Here is an 8,433-nt window from a genome sequence, read left to right as displayed (position 1 = left end):
TTATCAGTTGATAATTCAATATTCCGCCTCCCTGGTTATGTCGCCTGCCTATTGCAATGCTTCACTTTCGTGTGGCAGCAGGATCTGGGCGTTAAAAATAACCATTAAGTCTTATGTCAACATATTAACTGGATTAAAGTTGACAGGTTTAGTATATTTCTGGCATCCATGATGAAGCCTATGCTCTGTTTATAACTTTGAAGAAGGGAATCCTATAAACGGTGCAATACGATTCCTCGATAACGAGCAGCGCGCCTGTCTGAAGCATCCCTGTTTCTGATACACGTTTGCCGCTTAATAACATGTGTGTAGTATGCATGTGCACTCATTTTCAACATAATTTTGACGGTTCAGTGGAACTAATTTATAAACAAGACTCTACCGTCTGCGAAGTAGCAAAACCTAAGCACAAAACGGTTGTTTTTGACAACTAGTTTACATCTTTGCAGATACGTCACTTAAGATCATTGGCATTTTGATTGATGTCCTTGTAGGTGTGAATTTGTTGAGCTAAACTGAGACTTCACATAAAGCACTCACTGATAATTCAATAGTCAATTTTCCTTTCGGTTTTTCCAAAACTTTCGATCATCCGACTTCGTTCATACATTTCCAGGATTTCTCGAATGACAGCCCTCCCTGCTACTTGATGCATTTTAGACCAGTAACCCTCAGGATTAAATTTGGTTTAAACACGTGAAGTAAGCTCGAAGTCAGATGAAAGGACTTATCAATTTCGTTTACGTACAAAGTGCAACAAAAATGCAAGGAAAGAGTTGCTTTTAAGTTGGAAGCTGTACCGTTGATTGGCTGCACTAAATGAATATTGACCCTTTTACCTCTACACTGGGAATTGTGAATTAGGGGCACTGGAGCAAACGCATGCATTATTTGCACCAAAATAACGTGTTATATCCAATGCATATTAGATAAAACAATTCCAGTTTGTAAAACAGGCGCATCATCCATATCTTCTTACTTAATCTTAGTATTTGACCTCAGGGACAAGTATTTGTCGACCGGGTCACAACAGAAGTAGTGTAGATCCCTACTAAACATGTAACTTTTACGATCCCTACAATTTATGGAACCATTAAACCTGATGTATAATTTTAAAACCATACTAGCAGAGCGATAAGGCAGCTTAGTTGAATCCAGTTAAGCTGGCCAATGGCTTGTCGACACCGGTAAAGCTGGCCTTTGTAGTCGCTTTGCTTGGCATGAGTCATGGCGTAGATGGGCTTGCGTGTAAAAAGGGTTCCTTTGGCCATTTGACTGATGACTTGGTGAAAGGTTTGATTGAGAGATGTTGAAGTTGGAATAAAAGGGTCTACTGAAATACTATGTACATACTTAGACGTGAGCTTCTGCGGTAAAGCTTTGGCTCAGATGCAGAAGCAATTAGCGCAAATACTGACAGGCATCATAGTAGAGGCTGAAAAGCCTTCAAATTATTTGGTTTTTTTACAAGTCGAACCACATTGGCAGAACTTACCTAACTCCGTGTTGTTTACTTTGGGTATATTAAGAAATGTCGTAGAAAAAAAGCTAATTGTTTAATTATCTGAATTTAATTCTATGTTAGAGTGAGTTTACACGGGGCCAAACCAGATCATTACTACCTTCAGCGAGGTGAACCGTGTGCAGGCATCGGAGTTTCTGTTATTTCCTAGTGCTCTATTAGTAAACCAATGAGGTGTTTAATGTGAGAAAATTCAATGCAACCGGAAGAGAGGAGTATCTGGAACATTTCTGTTTTGTGAGTCGTAAACCGTTTGCAGCACTTAATGTTTAGAAGCCAGTTGATAATGGCAAAGAGTAATAAATAGAAAACGTGAAATGATTAGACGAAATTATGGCCAAGATGATGTTCCAATTTACCTTGGGTGCTAACTTTCTCTTGATGTGCCATCAGTTGTATTTGTAAAATTTGCGCGTCGTTATTGACCTTGTTTAAACTCCATTACTTAGGACGTATCGTAAACTGTCATTGGCAATTGTGCCAGAAAAAAAAATAAACGGAGGGACCCAAAGTCTTAGATTTTGTCTTAAAAAGTGTAATTTTGACAATCACATTAAATATTGATTCATTTAGTCGCTGGAGCCTCTTGGATATCTCGGATGGGGTAACCTGACCGACGTAAGGCACAAAAAATGAGTAATTCTAATGGATGCTAACATTTATTACTATTTTATCCTCAAAAGATTACGAGCTGGTTTAATAGATAACATTATTACTATTTCCAACGGTAATTTGTTGGCATTTTGGGGAAGTGACTAGCATAATCTCAATAATCCATTCTCTTTTTAACTGAATAGCTTTTACAGGATCAGGGACTCAACATTTTTGCCGTTTTAAAAATTTTGCTTGGTTGTAAAATGGCAAAATAACACAAAATATATTCGCTTAGTCACTTTTGGACAATAGCAACAGGGAGAATGGCAGTCATTAGTGCCCACCTCACGCGCCCACGCGTATGCGACCACTTGAACAAAGCCAACGTGGAGCGCATAATGCGACAGACCGTTAAAAATTCGCACTCATGTTTTCAGTGGCTCACCGCGTAAACGGTAGGCTATGCTTCTTTCAAGCCCGGTATTTTAAAATGCCACTCAGACTTACTAATGTGAACATTCGGTTGAACTCATCCATATTTCAATTTTTATTTCAAATGTAGTAGCTTAAGCATCCACACACGACCTTCACGACGTGTAAATTATCGGGGAAAGGTGTTTGTGTCAAGACGATAGCAAAAATCTCATAAACAGCTTCACTTTTAAGGTACGTGAATTCACTTCCTCCCCCTTAAGTATACCTCTGGATTACCTGTGATAGTGCATAAAAGATTAGGTGGAGGTAGGTGATACAGGCCAGTAGAAGTTAACTTCAAGTGATATAAGTAATACTAGTTCAAAATATAACAGCTTTGGTTTAATTTTACTTCTGCAGTGCAACCTGATGAGATTTTAATTAATTTTTACAAAGTGAAGAAAGATTTCATTTGAGAACATTTTAAATGGACTGTGTATTACTTACTCCAAAACACACAAAAGGGAAAGATTTAAGAGAAGCCTTTTAAGCTATAACAGAAGCAGGTAAAGTAGGAAAAGAGAGCTATGTCAATACTAAACAAGGACTAGACGAAAATGGGCAAGGTCAGGATGATTGAACCTATCCAAATGGCTACTGTAATTAACGTGAGGTAAAGTTCCGTGTAGTTAGTTATTTAATATTGGTCTTGGAGGTTATCGTTTACAATAAGAAAAGTTGTATGAACATTTGCCCCTTGCGAAGGCTGAATGGCACGAAGCATGTATGCCACCCCTTAAATGAATGGTGTGCATTATCAGTGAAAAAGACAGATGCAAAAAATACCGCCTTCTGCACCACGTGCCAACGCTCATGGGTCCTATCCTGCCCTGCACCAGTACAGCATAAGACATTTCCATTTATGCTCGTCGGCGTGCATTAGGAGTGGCATCGCGCGTTGAGGTAGCATCAGGTGTTTGGGTGGAATGCAATTTGTACGTTGGATGGGAACCCCCGAAAGGGAGTGACATTGACATGATGTGCACACTAATTTATCATTCACTTAAGTTTCAGTACTCGGATTAATTCAGCTGAGCGGAAAATCACCCACTTTTGAAAGACCAGATGGAGAGAGGTGCTGGATAAGTTGGGAGTAAGAAAAGGAAATACAAGGCCAAACGTCCTAAGGAATTCACTAAACTTGGATTCCGAATCGGAATTATGAATGTATCAGTGTAATAGTAATTGATTCAGTAAACGCCCCAGAATAACAAATTTGGCCATGCAGTGCTGATAAAACAATAAGTCAAGTGGTGTGAGGAATGCTATGAAAAAATTGCCTAATTTACCTATGAAGTTTCATTTTTACGTATACATCCACTGATATAAAACGCAAAGCTATCAGTAGTATGATACCAAAAGTATATTGATTCAAATATCCATCAAGTCGTTACGTATTATTTCAAAATAAATGGTGACAATGAACATTAGGTTGCTTCTAAATCGGTGCAAAGAGCTTTGATAAGTCATGTGAAGACACGACAACCACTACTTCGACGTTAATTTGGCTGATTATGGTCTAAAGTTACAATTCGATCGAGTCGCACAGTAGTTGGCAATCTTGCCGAAAAGTTGGTAGAAATACATAACCGAAAATAACATATGTTTCGATAGCGGGTGAGATTACCTCGAAATGCACTGCTTTCCAAGAAAATGCAACAAGCACCATGTAAAGCCAACTGCCTTAGACGTCAAAGTGGAGGATTTCGGAATCGAAACAATTGAAGGGGCCCTACAAGTACAAACGCATATTGTGCAGTTTCTTTACACTTAGCTTAAATGGACGCACAGTGATCGCCTTAAAAAAAAGGCCCAGCGTAAGAGGGAAAAATGACGAGATGAAGTCATTTCTAGTAAATGAAACTTAACTACAAACAATAATCTTTTTGAATTTTAGATTTCTTAAAGGCAGTATTTTTTATATTCAAAATGCCTTCAATGCTTTCATTATGGTCCCATATCTTATGATCTTTTGCATTTTTCCTGTTTAAACTAAGTAGCATTATCTCGCAGAATAGTATGACGGCTGAGGCATATGCCAGACATGGAACGCAATTCGTCTGCAAAATTCATTAAGGGGCTGGTACAGCCAAAATTGGACATCGGTCCCGATTCGAATTGCGCCCAAGTGGGATGCGCTGCAAAAGATCCAACAACGAGATCTCAGCGCTCATCTGATCAAACAATCTGGTTCCTTGGCCTAATGGTGTGTTTAACGAAGTTATCTCAACTTTTGTCCACTAGCTGGCATACATTTATAAAATTGTTGTCTGGGTGGAGAGGAATCAAAAAGTTAGTAAGCAAGGTTAGCCAGACTTTTTTATAATGATTTTATTTCTAAAAAAAGGTATCTGAGCGTTGAAATTCAAATGGCTTCGAAGGCAATGTTGGACCATTGGTTAAAAAAAGGGACCAGAGATCATTCTTGGGAATAAAATTAAAGCTATACTTGAAGGGCACTTTCGGAAAACCATCTTATCGCTATAGCCATGGGGTGTGATCTTTCTGAAAGTTATTTCCTTATTCATTGTAATCCAGTTCGCTTTTTAAACTGCACAAGACCGACACATTAAATCGGAATAAAGAAAAAAAGTTTGAGATTCCCCTGATACTACCATATATTTTGTTTGTTCGTACCCCTAGATGTCACTATCTTGTCAAGCAGCAGGCTGTGAGACTAATAATGCTAGGGAAACCTTGGAAAACGTGCTACAAAAAAGAAACCGTCATAGACATATATAGACCCGTGAAATTGTGCTTAAAAATGAAAGACATAAAATGATGGCAAAAATAATTTTGGAACACATCAGGTCGTTGGTAAGGGAAGCCGAAAAATGGAGTACTAGAAAGGCCGATCAGGAGACAGACGATGCGAGCATCATGCGCAAATGCCTAAACTGATAGTCTAAATCACGTTTAACACTGCATTTCAATAAACCTCCTCTAGGTACTTAGCCAATGGTTATTTGCAGTTTTAGTTTTACGATAATGTATTAGCTAAAAGTAAATGTGCAAATATACCATAAATATAATGAAAATTTCCACAACTCCCCAACTTTTGCCTTCTGATTAGCAATGCTCCACATGCATTTTTACGTATTAGCAATTAAAAAACCTTTTGTGCTTACTCCACAAATGATACAATGTCGGAAGTATTTTAAAAGCTAAAAACATTGAACTACTTATGTAAGATGTTTGGTTTTGAAATACTTTTGCTAGCCGACACATGGTGATAGACTGCAATTTCACCTTGAAAATGATCACAATCAATCCGGGAAATACTTACCAAAATCAGCTACACAACAACGGTTTAGCATTGAAACCGCACTTGCTTCGTCTTTCGGGGGAAAGAGAAATCTATCTAGGCCATTGGGAAGCGTCGAAGTTGTTTTGACAATCCCTGAGGGCAACACGAATGACCACACAGTAGTGCTTCGTCAAACGTATCTTTTCTAGCGATTATTTTTATTTCAGAAAAAACACTTTTCAGTTGCTGAATTACCCTAAATCAGAGTTAAAATTTACTTATCAGAGTTAGCCAAGATCAGGTGCTGAATAGTGGCTCCATGCTTATTTTACACTCTTGCGTAAGGTGCCCAAACGCCACAGTTTACCTACTTATCGCATACTTCTATCGTGTTTAATGTGCCATTCCGAGAAGAATGAAAAGCGCGTTAGACCTCTTCGATTTCATGTGCTCGATTTTGCTAGTTTATTTATCGAGGAGTGGCACACAGATGCTCATTTATAATTTGGTGCATTTTAGGTAAAGCATTATAGCATTTAAACATGAAAATTTGAAAATCCCGGTGAAATGAAATAATTGAACTTGCTAAATTTGCTTGGTATTGCGTCAAATCACTTCAAGCACGATTTGAATGTGTGCACCGAACACGAAATTTAGAAGAATCCGCAGTACTTACTCTAATGTTTATCACTTTCAAAGACATCTACTGGAATTTGCAATGAACCCGTCAAATTCTTTAGCCTGCTACACCATTGTGTAACGAGATTCCTCAAAAGTAAACCAACTATGGTTCTAATTCGACGCAAGTAACACTCCAAATAAACATCTTAACAATAGCATCTTTAGTTTGCCTATCAGAGTACACTGCTTAGTTAAGCTTTTACCATTTTGAAAAAGATCCAACGCTTTTTACCACGCAAGTTAGATTGGGCCAGTCCTCAACATTTCGGGAGCTTCTCAACCGAATTCCGCTATTTTCCTCTTTTCAAACTGCATTACTTTGTTGGGTTTGGTTTGCTTTTATAAACACACAAGGTGTACTTTAAAATCAGCACCTCGTCTTGGTGTTAAATGGGAATCCTACCTCCATACTAAACCCACGTCAACTATACCAGCTGTAATTTGTCCCAAAAATAATTTAATAGCTACCTATTCTAGTAAAATCAAACGTTTTCTCAATGTAGGACTTTCGTTTCAAAATGTATGGCTCCTTTTACGGTTCGATCGAATCAGAGCAGTGTGAATATATTTCTCGAAATAATTTTACCATGTGCTCAAAGTAAGCTTATAAATTTACAAATTTAGCTGGAATCACATCTGTCCAATAAAACATTGAGTGCAAACGAGAAAGTACTCACAACCCGTGGCAAAACTGTAGAAGCCGTGTCATTAAGTGGATCACACCGCAATCCCGTCTTCCTCAAGTAAGTTAGATTTAAAAATATTCGAATACTTTAAATAAACTTTTTAAGGAATAAAGCGGGAAGATGTTTGTTAGCAAGACGAAGAGCAATTGTGACCAGATCAGTCTTCTCCTCCGTCCAAACTGCTGATACCGACCTGTCAAGCAACCAGATGAAAGACGGGCAGACCGTATCAAAACAACGGAGATATTTTATAAATGGCTGTCTATGCCACGATTACTTTCTTACTAGCTTCTAACATTTACTAAATTTTTTTACTATGTTGCATCGGGTGACCTTGGTTAAGCGGCTGCATCTACTACTGAAAATGTACTCTTTCGACCATACTTAAAATACTAGAGATACCAACCTTACTACCATCACTATTATCATCTACACTAACTTTCGTGAAAAAAAACTTACCAAAATGGAAACCATTATTTAATTGAAGGTACTGCAGTTCTATTTCAACTACTAATGTTAAGTTTAACTTCATTTTAATGCTTTCAAAATAGTTGACATTTCTGATATATCGCTGCAAATCGGGGCAAATTTGTCATCAACTTTCATGAAATGATGTCACAGAAAACAAATGCAAAGAACTTTCACCAGGACTCACAGGAATGTGTGCGAATAGCGTGTTGGGTCCCATCATAGTGGAACATAAGCTGCTCAATTTTTTTTTCACCGAAATATTCAGTGTTCCGTAGAATCGCGTACAAAAATTCGCCCACATTTAAACAAACATTAGTAATTACTGTTGGATAAGTTGATAAAAGAAATTTGTTCCATTTGAGAAATGACAAGTCAAAAGGCAATGTCTTTTTGAAATGAAGCTACCTCAGAAATGACTGAAGCCAAACCTGAAGGTCAATTCTAATACCAATAATTTTATTCAAAGTATTTTTCGACCGATTCGTTTATTCATTTGGTTACATATTTCAAAATTTAATTGGTTCAACAGAGGCAACGGTGTCACCAATATTCCTTTATCCCATAATTATTCAGGCACAGAAGTAGCACCAATAAAAGAAACTACAAGTTTTACTGTCATTTAAAATGAGCCCATCGTTTTTCGTCGATGCAATGGTCGTAAATTAGAACAAATTCGTTGCCTACCTGATGTACCACAATGGTTGCATTTACTAGGGGTATCCATTCCATTCTTACATACTTTTGTTTTGATAGACGAA

Source organism: Echinococcus granulosus, assembly GCF_000524195.1.
Source record: "Echinococcus granulosus chromosome Unknown EG_S00006, whole genome shotgun sequence".
Taxonomy (NCBI): Eukaryota; Metazoa; Platyhelminthes; class Cestoda; order Cyclophyllidea; family Taeniidae; genus Echinococcus; species Echinococcus granulosus.
This window is presented reverse-complemented; position numbering follows the sequence as displayed.